A 19,217-nucleotide genomic window follows, 5' to 3' on the forward strand; every position below is an offset into this window, starting at 1 on the left:
AATTGATTATAAATAACCCAACCCTCCCCCGCCCCAAAAAATAACCCAAACCCATCACTCCTTAGGTGAAATATCTCTGAGGTGAGTGTTTTATATCGAATCCCAGAAACTCCAGCAGGTTTAAGCCCCAGCTTACCACAGCGATAATCATTGATTGATTATAGCACTAACTAGGTTTTCTCTGTCTCTTTTCCACATACTCTGATTCATGATTCCTAGGAGTACCTCCAAATGGCCTACTTACTCTCCAGTCCTATCTCAAGAACTGAATCAGGGGAGGCCAAATTAAGACAACACATTTTCAACTTTATTTTTCTATCACATTATCCCAATAATTAATTTTCACACAGTAGTCATTCTGTGTGATATAATGTTAACTGCAGGACTTACAGATAAAGTACAGTAAATTCATTTGAGTTTGAATTTCTAATAAATAATGGGCAATACTGAAAGATTATTCATTGCTATTCTGAAACTAAAATTTAACTGGATGCCCTGTATTTTTATTTATTAAATCTGGAAAACCTAGAAAAGGCATATGTAGTTTCCAAATATGAAAGACTTGAATGCAGACAAAAGAGAACTCTAATCTGAAGGCAACTTTTCCTGTAGGAGACTCATTAAAAATTAAGATGTTTTTAAACTACAGTTTCTAATGTGTCATCATAATGTGTAGTCTACTTTGACCCTGAGTACAACTTGCAATAAATTTGATAGCTTCTCCTACAGTATCTTTTACAGACTAAACAGGTATTCTCCATTTTGTATTATTCTTTTATTTTTAATAGTCAATTCTTGATGAGTTAAAAGCATATGTGATGGTTCTGGACTTTGAAACATTTTGTATGGTTTTATTTCCTGTTCCAGATAAGTTTATAAGCATAGAGGCAGAATTACCAGCCTTTTTTTTTTTTAATGTAATATTTTTCACTTCCACACTTCATATGGTTTTCCTTTGTTTTTGTCCTTCTCACCAGCAAGTTTAAAATTACACAGTAGTTAATAGAACAAGATATTTTCATTCTGAAATTTTATTTATTTGTTCCATCCAATACATGTCACTGGCATTATATTTGCTGTTGTCTTCACTTGGGCCCACTTCAGAGTGAAAATGGTATTTTTAACAGTTTGGAAGCAGTGTTTTAAAGCTTGAAGCTAATTTTAAGAACCATTAAACCCATTAAACTAAAATACTGCAAGTATTTAATTTGATTTCCACTACCTTCTTCACTCATCAGTTGCATTGTTTTCTCTGCCTGTAAAGTAGTGAAAGTACATGATAATCTACCTATGGAAGTATTTTAGATACTCTCTATTCAAAAGTGTCTTCCCTCTTAAAATTTCCATATTACTTAATAATTATAATATAATCACTCATTGTATAGAGCTTTCTTTTTTGGTGTGAATTTATGCACCTGATTTAAGATTTCCAAAACAACTATATGCTTTTTAGGAGAAAATTACATGGTTTTGTTTTATCTCATCTTTCTCTGACCAAAGAAAGAGAACTCCTCTGTGAACTGTTTACTGATTTAGCGAATGAATAAACGAACACATTTGTGAAATCATGAAAATACCTCAGACTGTGATTCATGAACTTTGAAAGTATTTTTTATTTTTAATATATGCAATTGTTTTTACATGATGGTAGTTCATCTTTTCAGTGATGGTTTCTTATTATGGTTCTGTCAGCTGCATGTATAAAAGTAGAGCACTGTCTTTGATTTATCTTCTAATCAAGCAAAACCTCTCCCACCTTTTGAATCGCAAGGCAGGAGATTTCTGCTATCTTGCTGGTTCTAAGATTCTATTTCCTTACTTCTCCACAACTTTTAACAGCTTCAAATCCCTTGTCTCACTTCCTACATTTCTTCATTTAAAAGAATCTCTGGACTCAAACATTATTTATATCCTACAAGATCTCACATAAACCAAAATAGATCCTCATGAATATCCAGATTCCACTGGGAGAACTTTTTTTTTTTCTGTGCAGTATGTAATTCTCCAGCAGAGTAACGATTTGCATGGAAAAGAGAAAGCTAGCAATTTCTCCTCTCTGTACATTGGCACAAAGCAAGAGTTGTAATGTGCAGTGTATCTGCATATAGAGAATTCTTTAACACATTCTCTTAAGGCAATGGTCTTTAACAACCACGTTAAAGAGGTTATTTCTGATATGTTATAGATGGGTAACTCCATTCTTAGCAAAGAGAAGGCAGTGTTTCTAGCCTGCAGTCAGCTTCCCAGTCTTGCTCACAAGTTTCTGCACTAAAGATGCACAAAGTCTCTTTGGTAGTCCTAGATTTTGTGCGCAATCCAATGTCATTTATGAGCAGAGTTAGCAAGTAACCAATAAAGTGTAACTGGAAAATTATTTGATAATTAGTGTTTGAAATTATCTGTGATAATTTCATTTTAATGTTTGAATTAATAGAAAGGTAACTAACATGCTGAGAATACTGGGATAAAGATCCTACATTTAATACTTGCAAAAATACATGAGGTAGGTAATACTGTCTTCATTTACAGAAAAGTGACATTCAGAATGGTTAAATGGTATTAAATCAGATGTCAGAGGAAAGTGTGATTCAGTGAAATTCAATCACTTGTCCAGGTAATGTCATAGCTAACATTCAAATCTAGGGTCTTGTGATAACAGAAGCTAATATCAGGCTTTCTTAGTTTGTTTTTCTGTTTATTTGTTTCACTCATTGTTTTTTCCTAAAAAGTTATGATTTTTAAGATATAATGAACGATATGAGCATAGCACTTGCTCATAACTTTAGATTTTATCTTGTGAGATGTGCTTTGTGATATTTAAATTTTTTATTGATTTTTAAATTTGCAATTTCAACTTTGATTTGAAGTTTCTGATATTTGGGCTTCTTTGGTGGCTCAGAAAGTAAAGAATCCTCATGCAATGCAGGTGACCTGGGTTTGATCCCTGAATCTGTAAGACCCTCTAGAGAAGAGAATGGCAGCCCACTCCAGTATTCTTGTCTGGAGAAATCCCCTGCACAGAGGAGCCTGGCAGGCTACATTCCGTGGGGTTGCAAACAGTTGGACCTACAGGACATGACTGAGCTACTAACACTTTCACTTTTCACTTCAGGTATTTGGATGTTTGCTACTGTTATTTATGACATCTAACCATCTACAGTAAATTTTGATTATATGAACTTTGTGCTAAGAATATAATCTGAAAAACTGTGGTCTTTCTGATTTACTGGAGTGTCTTCAAATTTTGTGCATGAAAAATCAACATGAATTTATACAGACACTGAAAACAAAGGACTTTCATATGTGTACTTGATTTTACTAATTTCTCTATATCTTTGTTTTTTGTTTTATTGACAAAGATTATTCTTTTAATCCAATATATTTCTATCAATTTCACATCATAAACTAAATTAATTAACATTTTCAAGTACCTGTGTTTTCTATATTTTTCTTATACTGTCATATTTAATTTATACATATTCATAACTATTGTTTGATATTTGTCTCTGTCATGTTGTTTTAAGATTAAGAGTTTGCTTGTTTGGACTTTCATTCCTTGAACCCACTTCAATAAAATCTAACTACAGTTCTTTTCAGAATAGAATCAAGTTACTCTCTCTACTTCAATCCCACTAGTGGTCACAATACTATTATTTTATAAATACATATTATATTATAATAATTAATAAGAACTTCTCAGGTGGTGCAGTGGTAAAGAATCCTCCTGTCATTGCAGGAGATGGTGCAGAAGATCCCCTGGAGGAGAAAATGGTGACTCATTCCAGTCTCATTGCCTGGATAATCCCATGGACAGAGGAGCCTGGTGGGCTACAGTCCATGGGGTTGCAAAAGTTGGACACGACTGATCATACACACACAATAATTATACATGCCAATGTTTAAGTAGACAAATATAACCTACATTTTGGAAATTAAATTATTTATGTACTTTCCTGCATTTTTATGCTATAGAAAATTTAGATCTGGGGATAATATACATCATCATACATCTTTTACATTGGACAAGTAGGAATCAGTTTATAAAAAATAGTCTTATTAAGTATACTCTATACTATTTATACTTAAATGTATGACAACTGAAACTGTTGACAATTTTTTTTAAAGGAAAGCATTAACTAGCCACTTGGATATAACTAGAAAAATTATAACATATTTTTTTGAATATAGTGTTCATCACTCAGTCATGTCTGACTCTTTGCAACCCCATGGACTGTAGCACGCCAGGCTCCACTGTCCATGGGATTTTCCAGGCAAGAATACTGGAGTGGGTTGCACTTCCTTCTCCAGGGGATATTCCCGACCCAGGGATCAAGCCCTCCTCGCTTGAATCTCCTGCATTGCAGGCAGATTCTTTACTGTCTGAGCCAGCAGGAAAGCTTTCTTAAATATAACAGTACCCCAAAAATAAAAACCTATATTTTCCTCAGGAAAAGATCCCAATGTATAGAGTACTGTTAAATGTCTATTTGGAAGGTTAATTTGCTAGTTTAGATCATTTATTTGGGAAATGTGTGTTTAATTTACTAGTTTAGATAATTTATTGGAGAAATAATTAATCTTAAATTTGATCATACATGATATTTACTGAAATAAATTCTTTAATGTGCTATTAGCATCAGAATTTCCTTATGCATTTTCCTTTTGATAATCCCTTTCATTTATTTTAAATTGTTTTCTAATGGTGACATATATGAGGGCATCATTATACTATTGAGTTGGCTAACTAATTCATTTGGGTTTTTCCATAACATCTTACAAAATGAACCTTTTGGCCAATCTAATATCTAAGACCTTGAATATGTGAGAATTTCTATTAGCTTCAATGGTACAAGTTTACTGAATTTGGGATTCTTGGATAGTCTGTTTTCCCTCAGAGTTCTAAAGCTCTAATGTTCCATTCATTCTAGCTCTTCTAAAATGACTCAGCTTGTTCTTTTTCTTGTAACTTGAATTTTTGCTTCTTGAATTATTGGAGATTACTTTGTTATGGTGGTTTGAAAATTCCAAAGAAATACAATTTAGTGAAGGTCTCTTGACTATGGTTAGATGGCTTTATGTCTAAAATTTTCGGCCAGAGTTTTCTTTTTAAATCAGGAACTATTTCTTGAATTATTTTTGCATTTTAGCTCCATTGTCTCTAATGTTCCAACCTTTATATCTGCCTTTATTCATTTAATAGTATAGGAGAGATGAAAATGAACAAAACAAAACCAATGCTAGATTCAGTGTCTTATTTTTGCCTGGAGGAGACAGAAAAAGCAAGAATTATAGGTATGAGAGCTGCAATATGAACTCTCTCTCCATCTTGCACAACATTTCTGCATCTGTATTTGCAACTAGGGTATGCTTCCCCATTGCTTTTCATTGCCACTTCTAGAATATTTTCCTCTTCCCTTCCCTAATAATGCCCATCTTTATTTGGTTATATTTAGACTATGCTATTTACATTACAATCATCACCTACCTTCTAGAATCTTTCTGATTTCTCAAAGAAATCCTAGATTAGGTCCCTCACTGTAAGACTGCTTCTCATTTAATTCTTAATGACTTCAACACCCCAAAATACAAGCTTTCTCACTTTCTGGCTTCTTACTTGAACACCTCTACACCAATGATGCTGACTTTCACTCTACTTCAGTTACATATTCATGAACATGAATATATTCTAAACTTTGTACATATGTCAATCATTTCAGGGTCAGGTGTCCATTCTCCACTTTTACCATCCATCTTCTAACTCATTCTACATTGTAGTATTTTGACTGCAACAGTCCTTTGACCCCATTGGAAGTGAGAAATCATCAGTTCTATGAACTTTCTTCTGTTCCTCATCTGTCCCTGTGTTGAGACGTCTCTTAACCACCTAGACCTAAATCAACTCTCAATATTCAACTAATTATGTTGAATATGACCATGTGTGTCTTATTGTATTCTTGCTCTATCACACCTGCTTAACAAAATCCTAACCCTGGTTGAAAACTGGTGCAGTTTAAGTTGGAGAAGGCAATGGCACCCCACTCCAGTACTCTTACCTGGAAGATCTCATGGACGGAGGAGCCTGGTAGGCTGCAGTCCATGGGGCCGCAAGAGTCAGACATGACTGAGTGACTTCACTTTCACTTTTCACGTTGGTGCACTGGAGAAGGAAATGGCAACCCATGCCAGTGTTCTTGCCTAGAGAATCTCAGGGATGGGGGAGCCTGGCGGGCTGCCGTCTATGGGGTCGCACAGAGTCGGACACGACTGAAACCACTTAGCAGCAGCAGCAGCAGTTTAAGTTAACTTGGAGGAGAATATATAGCTGTAAAGACTGATAACTAAAATTTCTGTTTTCCTCACTGTGTCTTTAGCTTCCTAGTCAGCAGACCACACATATAACTGGTCTGTTTAGTCTTCTACTTCCCTTGTGGCTATTCTATTCATTTTCTTATCTCTTAAAATCTTCAATACCATTTCAGTCTCACTTCAACTTAGACTTATTATTTTTCTGAGAAAAATAGATTAGAAATTCTACAAGCTTTGCTCATCACCTTCATCTAACTTTCATAGCATCTGAAGTGGATTCCTTTCCTCCCTCAACCCCTTAGTACTAAATTGTCTGTGCATCTAAGGACAAAGATACCACATTTGCCCTTTTCATACATATTCAAAGATGTGAATTCAGCATGCTTCCCTTCTCTCTCCAGCATAGTCAATGTCTTTCCTCTTTGTTAAAGCATACCCATCTCGTGTTCATTAAACATGTTAGTATCACTCCCAACCTAAAAGCATGAATAACACACTTCTCACATTTTTTCTGGTTATAATTTATTCTCCATTCCCATTTTCATCAAAGATTCTCACAATATTTGTCTATCTTCAAGACAGTACACAAAAGCTGCTCTGAAAATGCAAAATACACCATATCACTCTTCCAGTGGTTTCTCAGCTCACTCAGAGTAAAAGCTCAAGTCCATACAATGGCCTAAAAGGCTCTACAGCCTCAGTCCCCAGTCACAACCCTGACCTCACTTTCCACCACTCCCTGCTTACAGGGTCCCCGCAGCCACACTAGCCTCACACTGCCGTCAGTCAGGCCCAGTCCCCTCCCACTCCAGGTCGCTTGTGTATATAGCATCAACCATGTGTACGATTCACCCCTCACTCCCCATAAATATTTACTAGCATCATCATCTCACAAAGACTTCCTCCACCCAGCCTACTTAAAATGGAATTTCCCATAATATTGGTTGTACCCTTTGTCTCATTGATTTTTTTTTCCTCTATAAATCGAGTACTTTCTTATTATATTATAGACTATTTATTTATGTAGTCAGTTAGTTAATTGCTTAGTTCCCTGCCTTCTTCCAAAACAGTGCAAAATTTAAAACACAAATATTTTGGGGTTTATTCAGTGTGGTAATTTCAACATGGAGGCATTGTCTGGTTCATGCTATGTGCTCAATGATTTTTTATTGAGTGAATGAGTAACCAAATAGAAATAATCTCCCAGACATAGGCACTTAATTCCCATCATCTATATTGCCTATGTATTTTCACAAAGGGGTTTCTAGAACAATACACATCATCGTGGCTCCCTGGTGTTGTGGGCAAAGTCCATTTGCTACAGGTAAAGAATTACAAGAATCCAAAGAGCATGGCAGAAGCTCAAATTTGAGCATGTTGGTCAGTCACTGCAGGAAATATAGCCTTAGACAATGAGTTAGAGAAAGACATGCCCTGTCATCTCTTGGGCTGGAGGTTGCTAATCTCCCACTAGAGACTTTCAAGGGTAGACTCCAGTTTACAAAATAAAAAATAAAATCAAACAAGAGCCAGAGAAACACAGCTTGCAGGAATTAATAGATCCTTTGACATAAATCTTACATTAGGTAAACAAATAAGGCAAGTGTGAGAAACAAATCTGAGGACAAAACTGTCCAGGGCCAGAACTCACCATTGTTCTAAGATGGTTGAAAAGTGAGTTGCAGAATGCAGCTAGAGAGCTATTCTCCAGTAACTACCTTGCCAGAAAATTTATAGTGGACTTGACATTCTTACCCATGAATAAAATATGTTCAATATGAGTTAGATTACCTCAGGAACGGAGGGCTAAAATACATATTTGAAAATACAAGTCTTTTGTAATTAGGGTCAGATGTGCAGTCTGAACTCTACATGTCTTTCATGGTAAAATTGATGTTACCCCACACTAGTTCTAAGTGACTCAAGGAAATACATTTGGACCTTGCAACATTTCTTCTTTAAAGGAAAACTGTAGTACTTTAAAGGTAACTGAGACCTAGGAGCTTATTTCATCTCACCCACAGTCAATCTACAGTAATCTCAAAATCATGGTCAAACTCCAAACTTCCCCATGTCCTCTTGAGATCCTTCAATCTAGAAAGGACTAATGCATAAAGATTCTCCAGGCTGATTCAGAACAAATTATAAATATTTTTAAGATTAACACTCATGAATAAAAGTAAAACAGCCACTCTTAAAATTCATCCATTGCTGTTAGGCATATCAGAGAATTGTCAATAGGAAAACTGCATCCCAACGATTGTGGTTATTTTACAACTTATTCATATTTTTATCTCCTATAGATCACCTTTTTGTCAAGGATGTAAGATACTGGATAAATAGATACAAAAGGAACACACCTTTGTTGATGCTCATTTTTTATCAACAAAATTTGTAATCACAAAGGAAAATGGAAAGATATGCTAGAGTATGTTTGGGTGTGCTGTGTGCTGTTGGAACATAAAAGATAATAAAAACTGATCAGTGATGCCGTGGCAGGATGCTAGTCAACTGAAGCATGCTAGGAACTGAACTGACCTATGAGGCAGTTAGATGAATGCAGTGCACTGTGATAACCAAGAAACCTAATCCTGTTTCTGCATTTTAGTGTGTGTGATGACTGTTTAATCTGCTTATGAGTGTACGCTATTTAAAAAATTGAATCTCTATCAAATACACACTTTACTTTATCTTCCATAACATGTTTTGAAATTATTTTACATTTGGTTCCTCGCTAGATAAGACTGAATCTGAAATTGAATACTTCATATTATGAGATTATAAATTAGAAACAGTACTGTCTGTTTGATGTACTTGACCACAGTTTCTAAAAGGAATGAAATTTTCTCTATGAAGCAGTGTATATACCAGAGATACACACAAGGATGCATATGCACATGGGATATGGCTAAAAATGTGATTTATTCTGGTGAAAAGCTGGAAACAACATAAGCATTCCAAAAATAAGGGATAATAGGATGGTAAAATAAACTTCAGTTTATATGTGTAAACAATGGTATACTCTTTCATGGAACATCCTTTCTTCTGGGTCTATTTTTATAATGGGGAATGGCCACAAAAGTAATTTTCTTTTCTGAACCTTTGCACACACCTCCCTGAATGATCAGCTTTGAAAACACACACACACACATTCAATCAATCCTTCCATCTTTTCTTTGCAAAGAAGCCTGTCATGTGAATGTTTATGTTCACAGTTCTTTCATTCCATAAATCATAAAAGACTCTATAGTTCTATGGTATTCAGGGATGAATACTACCACCAATAGAGTATTCATAAATTTACCTGGTTACCAATGTAGAGGCAGTTTCCCCTATCAGATTATCAGGAATACAGATGATATGTGATCACCATCTGCCTATCTTCCCCGTTTGTTCATCTTTCAACTGATTCTGTCTTTAGAAAGAAAGAATAGGGCTTTTTCTTTTTTTTTTTTTTTATTTTAAATCTTAAAGTGCTTGTGCACCAACTAGGAACACTGAGGTGTAGACAAAAGCTGCAATTTATATATCAAATCTGTCATGAATTTTGTAATTCCTGCTATACTTGAAGCTTTAGATTTTGTATCTTTCGGTTTCATTTGGTTTTAGCTTAACAAGGAACAGATACAGAATATGACTCAAACTTATGTATAACAATAAATTATTATAAGATAAACAGTCTTATATACCCAGCCAGGTCTTACTCTGGAATAGTCAGAAGAACTTCACTGGCCACCTTGGAAATTCTCTTAATCAAAGACCCTTGTCACCCACCAAAATTAACAAACATCAGCTTTTATAATATTGCTTCCATGAATTTCTTTACACTTATATTGCTCAAATATATATCACTGGGCATTAATAACATAGTCTTCTATTGTTCTAACTTGTTATATTTCAATTCTGTTATTAAACTTCAGATTCTATTTAATTACTTTGTTTTCCATAGAGTTCATCTGTTTATGACCTGAGACTTGTCATGCATAGACCTGCCCATTATCTAGATTTTGTGGTTTGGATATTCATCATGCAGTTCAGCATGTCCACGTGTCCCCTGAATTGATTTCACATTGGCATCCTAATGCATATATTCAAGCAGACACTAGAGGTGGTGTGACCATAGGATATGCAAACTGTTTTTCTCTCCTTTTAAATGCAACCAACTCAATGATGATGTTCAATACCTACATCTATCTATCTACCAAGCTGTAAAACAGTAAAATGTTATTTTCCTTATTAGCCAGAACCATTTTATAAGAAGATGTTTATCTATATCTACAATTTGGTTACCTAGTGGTAAAGTCTGTATGGGAAAGGTGAGATAAATATGCTATCCTTTTCTTTCATTTATCTAATTGTCTAGATAATGAATTAGTTCCTTACCATCCTTATATTATGAATTTAAGCATATTGAATGGGTTAACTACCATTATTATTATTGAAGCTCAGAACATGCCTCCCATCTTTGGCCACTGGTAGTGTCTTACCCACAAGGGAGCAGGAACCGTGTCTGTCTGTGCACCACTGTGTCTCCTGTACCTATAACAGCCTGGGGTCTATGATGGGTGCTTAGCAAATATTTTTTGCAGTAATACATGAAATAACTAAAATTAACAAGGAGGAGAAATAGACAGGCAGACGAAAACCATGGACATGTGGACATGGTGGGAAAGGGAGGGTGGGACAAACTGGGAGATTAGGACTGACACATGAACTATCATGTGTAAAATAGATAGCTAGAGGGAAGCTGCTATAAACACAGGGAGCTCAGCTCAGTGCTACATGATGACCTAGAGAGGTGGCATTAGGGAGAAGAAGGGAGATCCAAGAGGGAGAAGATATAGTATACATATGGCTGATTCACTTCATTGTATAGAAGAAACTAACAAATATTGTAAAGCAATTATACTTCAATAAAAAAATCCCTAAAATTAATGAGGAGGAATAGAGAAGAACTAATTCTTCCTTAGTGGGATTGTACCTTTTTCTGCACAATAATAACCCTAACTTGTACCAACTCCTGCAAGGAGATCCAACCAGTCTATCCTAAAGGAGACCAGTCCTGGGTGTTCATTGGAAGGACTGATACTGAAGCTGAAACTCCAATACTTTGGCCTCCTAATGTGAAGAGTTGACTCACTGGAAAAGACCCTAGTGCTGGGAGGGATTGGGGGCAGGAGGAAAAGGGGGCAACAGAGGATGAGACGGCTGCATCGCCGACTCGATGGACATGAATTTGAGTAAACTCTGGGAGTTAGTGATGGACAGGGAGGCCTGGCGTGCTGAGATTCATGGGGTCACAAAGAGTCGGACATGACTGAGCAACTGGACTGAACTGATACCAACTCCAGAAAATGCCAGAACCACTGTATTTGGTTTCTTCCTGGACTTCCAATTGGGATTGAAAGATGGGTTGCAACTGGATTAGAATGTGTCATACAGACAGAGTAAACATTAGAGCTGTTCTTTTTCTGCATTTTTTAGTCAGAGCTTGGCCCAAGTTGTGTGAGGAGTAGACTTTTTGAAGGGACTAAGAGATAAACAGACTAAGGGACCAGTTTGGATTCTTAATGGCTAAAATCTGATACTACTAACTAGAAGAACAGCTAGGGAAAATCCAGTCAGTTACACTGGTAAAACTTCATATTAATCCTATAATTTGCCTGTAAAAAATTTGGGGGATTCTACCTATATTATTAAATCATTTGGGAGCATAACTGTTTTCTCCCTTCCTAGTCCTTATGTTTTCATTTCCTTCTCTTGCTTTACTTGGCCAAAGTCTTCCAAAATAATGATTGATAGAAGTGGTGTTAAATTGGCATTCCTAAAAGTTTCCCAGTCTCAGGGAAATTTTTCAGTGATTTCCCCAGAATGGATGACATTTTCTTAAGCTATTTTGTAAATACTTTTAATCAATTTGTCAAATTCTTCTTTGAATACTTTTTATAAAAATGTACATTGAATTTTATCAAGTTTTTTCAAAATATTTATGTAATCAGACAAATTTCTTTAAGTCATTAATATAATAGATTTTGATCAAACTTGATAAAATTCAATGTATATTTATATTCAGTATGACATAATAAATCCACCCATATATATATATACACATACACACATATATATACATACACAAATATATATATAAAGTTCTAGACAAAAATAGATATACATTTATAGATTCTAATTTTATAATTATCAATCAGTAATTTTTCATTTCTTTTAAAGTCCTTTTTGGATTTTGGAAAGAAGGTTATGTGAGCCTTGTACAGTAACTTACAGCATGTTCCTAATCTCCAAAGAATTTAACTTTGTAGATATTTTCTTTGAATATTATCTAGAACTTGAAAGTAAAATCGTTATGGGTCTACAGTGTTTTTTTTTTTTTTTTTTTTTTTTTGTGAGGAGAATTTTGACTACCTTTTTAGTTTTTTCTATTTTTTATGCTGACAACATAATTCAAGTTTCTTCTTTTCTTGTATAAGTTTACTCACAGCAAATTTAATTGCAACTGTCGGCGGAGCCTGGTAGCCTGCTGTCTGTGGGATTGTACAGAGTCGGACATGAGTAAAGTGACTTAGCATGCATTGACTATATCCTGCAACTTTTCACATATATTATTATTATTATTACTCAGTTCAAAATATTTTCTAAAGTATATTTTAATTTTTATTGACCAATTTGTAATCAAGGAAATTAGAAATATGTGCTTAATTTCCAATACAATATACAGATTTTATGTAATATCTATTACATAAAATATTTATGTAATGTATATCAAAATATTTGTGACACTTTTTATAGAACTAGAATAATTCTAAACTTTATATATAACCACAAAGACCCATTAATGGCCAAAGCAATATGGAAGAAAAGAGCAAAATTGGAGGCATAATCCTCTTAGACTTCAGACAATACCGCAAAATGACAGTAATCAAAATAGAATGGCTTTGGCACAAAAACAGAAATATAAATCAATGGAACAGAATAAAGCCCAGAAATAAAGCCACATACCTATGGTCAGTTAATCTATGACAAAAGAAACAAGAATATATGAAAGAGAAAAGAGAGGCTTTTCAGCAAGTGGTGTTGGAGGAAATCTGGACAGTTACATGTAAATCAATAAAACTGAAACATTCCTTCACACTGTATACAAAAATAAATTTAGGTTTAAAGACCTAAATGTAAGTGATGATATCATAAAATTCCTACAAGAGAACACAGGCAAAGCATTCTTGGATGTATTCTCAGTTTGGTTTCCCAAGGCAAAAGAAGTAAAAAAATAAAGAAAAAAAGAGAACCTAATCAAACTTAAAAGCTTTTGCACAGCAAAGGAAACCATCAGCAAAATAAACTATCAACTTATGGAATGGGAGAAAATAGTTGTAAATGATGCAACCAATAAGAGGTTAATATCCAAATATACAAGTGTTCCATACAATTCAATATTAAAAAATAAATAAAAGATGGGTATAAGACCTAAATAGACATTTTGCTGAAGAAGACATACAGATGGCCAACAGGCATGGGAAAAGATGGTCAACATCACTAAGTATTAGAGAAATGCAAATCAAAAGCATGAGGTATTGCCTCCCACCAGTCAGAATGGCTATTATAAAAAACTGTACAAATCATAAATGAGGGAGATAGTGTGGGAAAAAGAGAAACTTCCTACACTGTTAGTAGGAAAACAATTTTATGCAGCCACTATGGAGAACAGTGTGGACGTTCCTTAAAAAGCTAAAAATAAAGCTACCATATGAGTCAGCAATTCCATCCCTGGGCATATATCCAGAAAAGATGAACACTCTAATTTGAAAAGAGATATGTAACCCAATGTTCATTGCAGTGCTGTTTACAATAGTCAAGATATGAAAACAACCCAAGTGCCCATCAGCAGATGAATGAATAAAGAAAATGTACTATATATAAGTATATATATATATATATATATATACACATACATATACACACACATATATATATGTGGAATGGAATATTACCCACTTATAAAAAATGAAATATTGCCATTTGCAGCAATATGGATATACCAGAGAAAGACAAATATTATATCATTTATTTGTGGAGTCTAAAAAATGATACAAAGGAGTCTATATATAAAACAGAAACACACTCATAGACAAATAAAACAAATTTATGGTTACCAAAGTGGAAAGGGAGGGGGTAGAGGTAAATTAGGGGTAAGGGATGAACAGATAAAAACTACTATACATAAAATAGGCAAACAAAGAGGCTTTACTCTATAACACAGGGAACTATTCAATATCTTGTAATAATTCATAATAGAAAACAATCTGATACACACACACACACACACACACACACATATATATATATATATGTATATATATATCATTCTGTTTGCTATACACCTGGAACTCACATAGTATTGCCAGTTAACTATACTTCAATTCTTTAAAAATGCAGCAACAAACTGCAGATCAAGATCTGATCCACTCTGTGGAAAGTTTCTCCCTGAGTTCCCTGAAATGCTATACAGAAGAGAAAAAATATTTTCCTAACTTTTAAGAACTGTATATTGCTGTTTTCATCATGGAAGACAACTGTAATTCTCTCTAAATAGATAAATAAATTCTGAGTTTTTTTAAAAAAGAATAGTATCTTAGGCTTTTTTGCAATGGGTTTGCTGCCAGGACACAGGTGTCATGAAAACCACCATTAAACCTAAGCAAAAATGGGAAAGGAAGTGACCCACATCAACATGTTGTCATTGGGCATGTTGATTCAGGGAAGTCTACCATGACTGGCCATTGGATCTACAAATGTGGTGGCATCGACAAGAGAACAATTGAAAAGTTCAAGAAGGAGGCTGCAGAGATGGCAAAGGGCTCCTTCAAGTATGCCTGGGTCTTGAACAAACTGAAAGCTGAATGTGGGTGCGGTATCACCATTGATATCTCCTTGTGGAAATTTGAGACCAGCAAGTACTATGTTACCATCACTGATGCCCCACAACACAGAGACTTCATCAAAAACTTGATTACAGGCACATCCCAGGCTGACTGTGCTGTCCTGATTGTTGCTGCTGGTGTAAATGAATTTGAAACCGTTATCTCCAAGAATGAGCAGACCCTTGAGCATGCCCTCTGGCTTACACTCTGGGGTGAAACAACTAATTGTTGGAGTTAACAAAATGAATTCCACTGAGCCACCCTACAGCCAGAAGAGATACAAGGAAATTGTTAAGGAAGTCAGCACCTACATTAAGAAAATTGGCTACAACCCTGACACAGTAGCCATAGTGTCAATTTCTGGCGGGAATGGTGACAACATGCTGGAGCTAAGTGCTAATATGTCATGGTTCAAGGGGTGGAAAATCACCCGTAAGGACGGCAATGCCAATGGAACCACCCTGCTTGAAGCTTTGGATTGCATCCTGTCACCAAGTTGCCCAACTGACAAACCTTTGTGTGTGTCCCTTCAGGAGGCCTATAAAATTGGTGGTATTGGTACTGTCCCCGTGGGTCAGATAGAGACTGGTGTTCTCCAACCTGGTGTGTGGTCACCTTGGCTCCAGTCAATGTAACAACTGAAGTGAAGTCTGGAGAAATGCACCAAGAAACATTGAGTGAAGCCCTTCCTGGCGGCCATGTGGGCTTCAATATCAGGAACGTGTCTGTCAAAGATGTTCGTCATGGCAATGTGGCTGTTGACAGCAAAAATGACCCACCAATGGAAGCAGCTGGTTTTACAGCTTAGGTGATTATTTTGGACCATCCAGGTCAAATCAGTGCTGGATATGCACCTGTGCTGGATTGTCAAACAGCTCACATTGCTTGCAAGTTTGCTGAGCTGAAGGAGAAGACTGGTCATCATTCTGGGAAAAAGCTGGAAGACAGCCCTAAATTCTTGAAATCTGATGATGCTGCCATCATTGATATGGTTCCTGACAAGCCCATGTGTGTCAAGAGTTTCTTTGACTCTCCTCCCCTGGGCTGTTTTGCTGTGCTTGACATAAGACAGACGATTGCTGTGGGTGTCATCAAAGCAGTGGACAAGAAGGCAGCTGGAGCTGGCAAGGTCACCAAATCTCTCCAGAATGCTCTGAATGAATATTATCCCCAATACCTGCCACTCCAGTCTTAATCAGTGGTGAAAGAACTGTCCCAGAACTATTTGTCTCAATTGGCCATTTAAGTTTAATAAGTAAAAGGCTTGTTAATGATAACAATGCATCGTAAAATCTTCAGAAGGAAAGGAGAATGTTTTGTGGACCATATGCTTTGTGTGTGGCAGTTTTAAGATATTAGTTTTTAAAATCAATACTTTTTAGTGAAAACAACTTGACCAAAAAACTGTCCATTTAAAAAAAAAAGTTTAATGAGAAAAAAAAGAAATAGTATCTTTGAAAATATTAATTGTAACTCATATTAATGCAATAACAGTAGTACCACAAAACATAAGAGTACTAGTATTTTTGGTGTGTTCATGAGGACTTGTAGAAAAATTCTACCAAGTAATGTCTAAAGGCAAACTTATCCTGCAATAAATATATGCATAATTTCATGGGGGTTTGGTTGATATAAATTTATAATATAAAATATATGATATAAAATGTATTTGTACTACAAATTATTGTTAAAATTCTCCACAGTTGCATCATAGAAGAGATGAATATGTTTTCTTTTCCTTGGATTTATACAAAGACATCATTAAATTGAATAAGAATTGATTGAGCAATTACAATATACTAAGTAGGATTTAGGTATATAACGGTGCCCATATACATGATGATAACATCTTGGAGGAATTTTGATGTTTGAGGGTAAATAAGCCAAAAATAACATAATACTCTCTTCTAAATAAGTTAATTGCACATGGAACTCTCATTATAAGGTTCTTTATACTAAGTATGTTTTCAGCTATATTATGAGTACATGGAAAACTGAGTACATTTGAGAAGAGTATCTAAATTACCTCCTTCATTTATCAATATGCAAGAAAATTCTCTAAAGTCTATTGCCAAAAACTTTATTCCACAGAGAGTACTCATAGTTTATAAAATATAGAGTCAACATTTTAGCAAACTACTCAGACTTTGGAGAAGGAAATGACAACCCACTCTAGTATTCTTGCCTGGAGAATTCCATAGACAGAACAGCCTAGTGGGCTACTGTTCATGGGGTCACAAATAGTCAGAGATGACTGAGTGACTAAGCACACTCAAGACTTTATAAATCTTTACAGCTCCAGTCTTAGTAATCAGAATCATACTCATATATTAATATAATATGAAGGGAAATGAAATTTTACTCCTTCATATCTCATAATTGTACTAGAGGTTGACTCTCAGTTCTTTTATTTTCCTTGAACTTAATTTCATTGCTTTTTTATTTGTGAATTTTGGTGACCACATTAGGCTTATATTTAACACAAATGTATTTGAAAGGCATATGAGGATTGTTAATAATTCAGCGTATGATGATTAACTTTTATTTACATTTTATTATAATTGAAAATCAAACAGGTCAATCTTGTGATCTGTGTTAAACAAATTTCATTTAATTTAGCCCAAGAAAAAGTAGTTCATGTTCATATGTATATGCAAACGTTCTATTTTACTATGCACAATACCATTTTCATATGGTAAGATATAAAGAAATGTATATATTAATAGAAATAAATGTGTCATAAATTTTCTCCTGAAAATAGATTTTTAAGTTTTAGGAAACTTTGATGAACTCTGTATGTATAAGTACAGTAAGGATTTGGTATTTCAATACACTATGCTAATACTTAATTTGAAAAAAAAAACAACTTTCTGAACCAATTGTCAGTAGTCCTTTAAAACAGAAATAAATTATAGTGTTTGATTTGTAGACCACTGTTCATGGCAAGTCACTGTCAACTGCAATGGACTTTGCAGACAGCCACAAAAAGTGAGGACACCTCTCATCATGAGTTCAGACCACAATATCATCCAATGACAATATGGATCCCAATCTGGAGATTTGTGATATGCGATTCATGAGATCTCCCATAGTCCTCTCTTCACAGAGTGCTGGTTTTTGACTAGAAGATTAGGATTATGATTTGTAGAGTGATTTTTTTCTAAGCAACAGCACATTTCCATTTCTTAAGGTTAAGTGAGTAGCTAAGGTTTCAGTTCACTTGAGTTCAGTCGCTCGGTCATGGCCAACTCTTTCTGATCCCATGGACTGCAGCATGCCAGGGTTCCCTGTCCATCACCAACTCCCAAACATCTTCAAATTCATGTCCATCAAGTCGGTGATGCCGTCCAATCGTCTCATACTCTGTCAGCCCCTCCTCCACCTGCCTTCAATCTTGCCCAGCATCAGGGTCTTTTCCAATGAGCCAGTTCTTTGCATCAGGTGACCAAGGTATTGGAGCTTCAACTTCAGCAACAGTCCTTCCAATGAATATTCAGGACTGATTTCCTTTAGGATTGACTGGTTGGATCTCCTAGCAGTCCAAGGGACAGTCAAGAATCTTCTCTAAAACCACAGTTCAAAAGCATCAGTTCTTCGGTGCTCAGTTTTCTTTACGGTCCAACTCTCACATCCATATACAACCATTGGAAAAACCATAGATTTGATTAGATGGACGTTTGTTGGCAAAGTAATGTCTCTACTTTTTAATATGCTGTTTAGATTTGTCATAGCTTTCCTTCCAAGGAGCAAGCATCTTTTAATTTCATGGCTGCAGTCACTAATTGCAGTGATTTTGGAGCCAAAGAAAATAAAAGAAGAAAATAAGGAAAATAAAATAAAATAAACCTAAGGTTTAGATTTTGATAAATAGATATGAGGAAAAAATTTGACTATGAAAAGATTATAATGTGAGTATAAAAAATAGGCTTTACTTTTTTCTGTGAAATTCTGTTGCTTTAACCATAAAGAATTAATACC

At 35.1% G+C, this 19,217-nt stretch overlaps 1 pseudogene; it reads left to right on the forward strand.

Moving 5' to 3' along the window:
* Window positions 1–15,022: 15,022 nt before the first annotated feature.
* LOC136145911 (elongation factor 1-alpha 1 pseudogene) lies at window positions 15,023–16,434 on the forward strand (annotated as a pseudogene).
* Window positions 16,435–19,217: the final 2,783 nt, after the last annotated feature.

The sequence above is a fragment of the Muntiacus reevesi genome, chromosome 1 (genome assembly GCF_963930625.1).
Source record: "Muntiacus reevesi chromosome 1, mMunRee1.1, whole genome shotgun sequence".
Classification (NCBI taxonomy): Eukaryota; Metazoa; Chordata; class Mammalia; order Artiodactyla; family Cervidae; genus Muntiacus; species Muntiacus reevesi.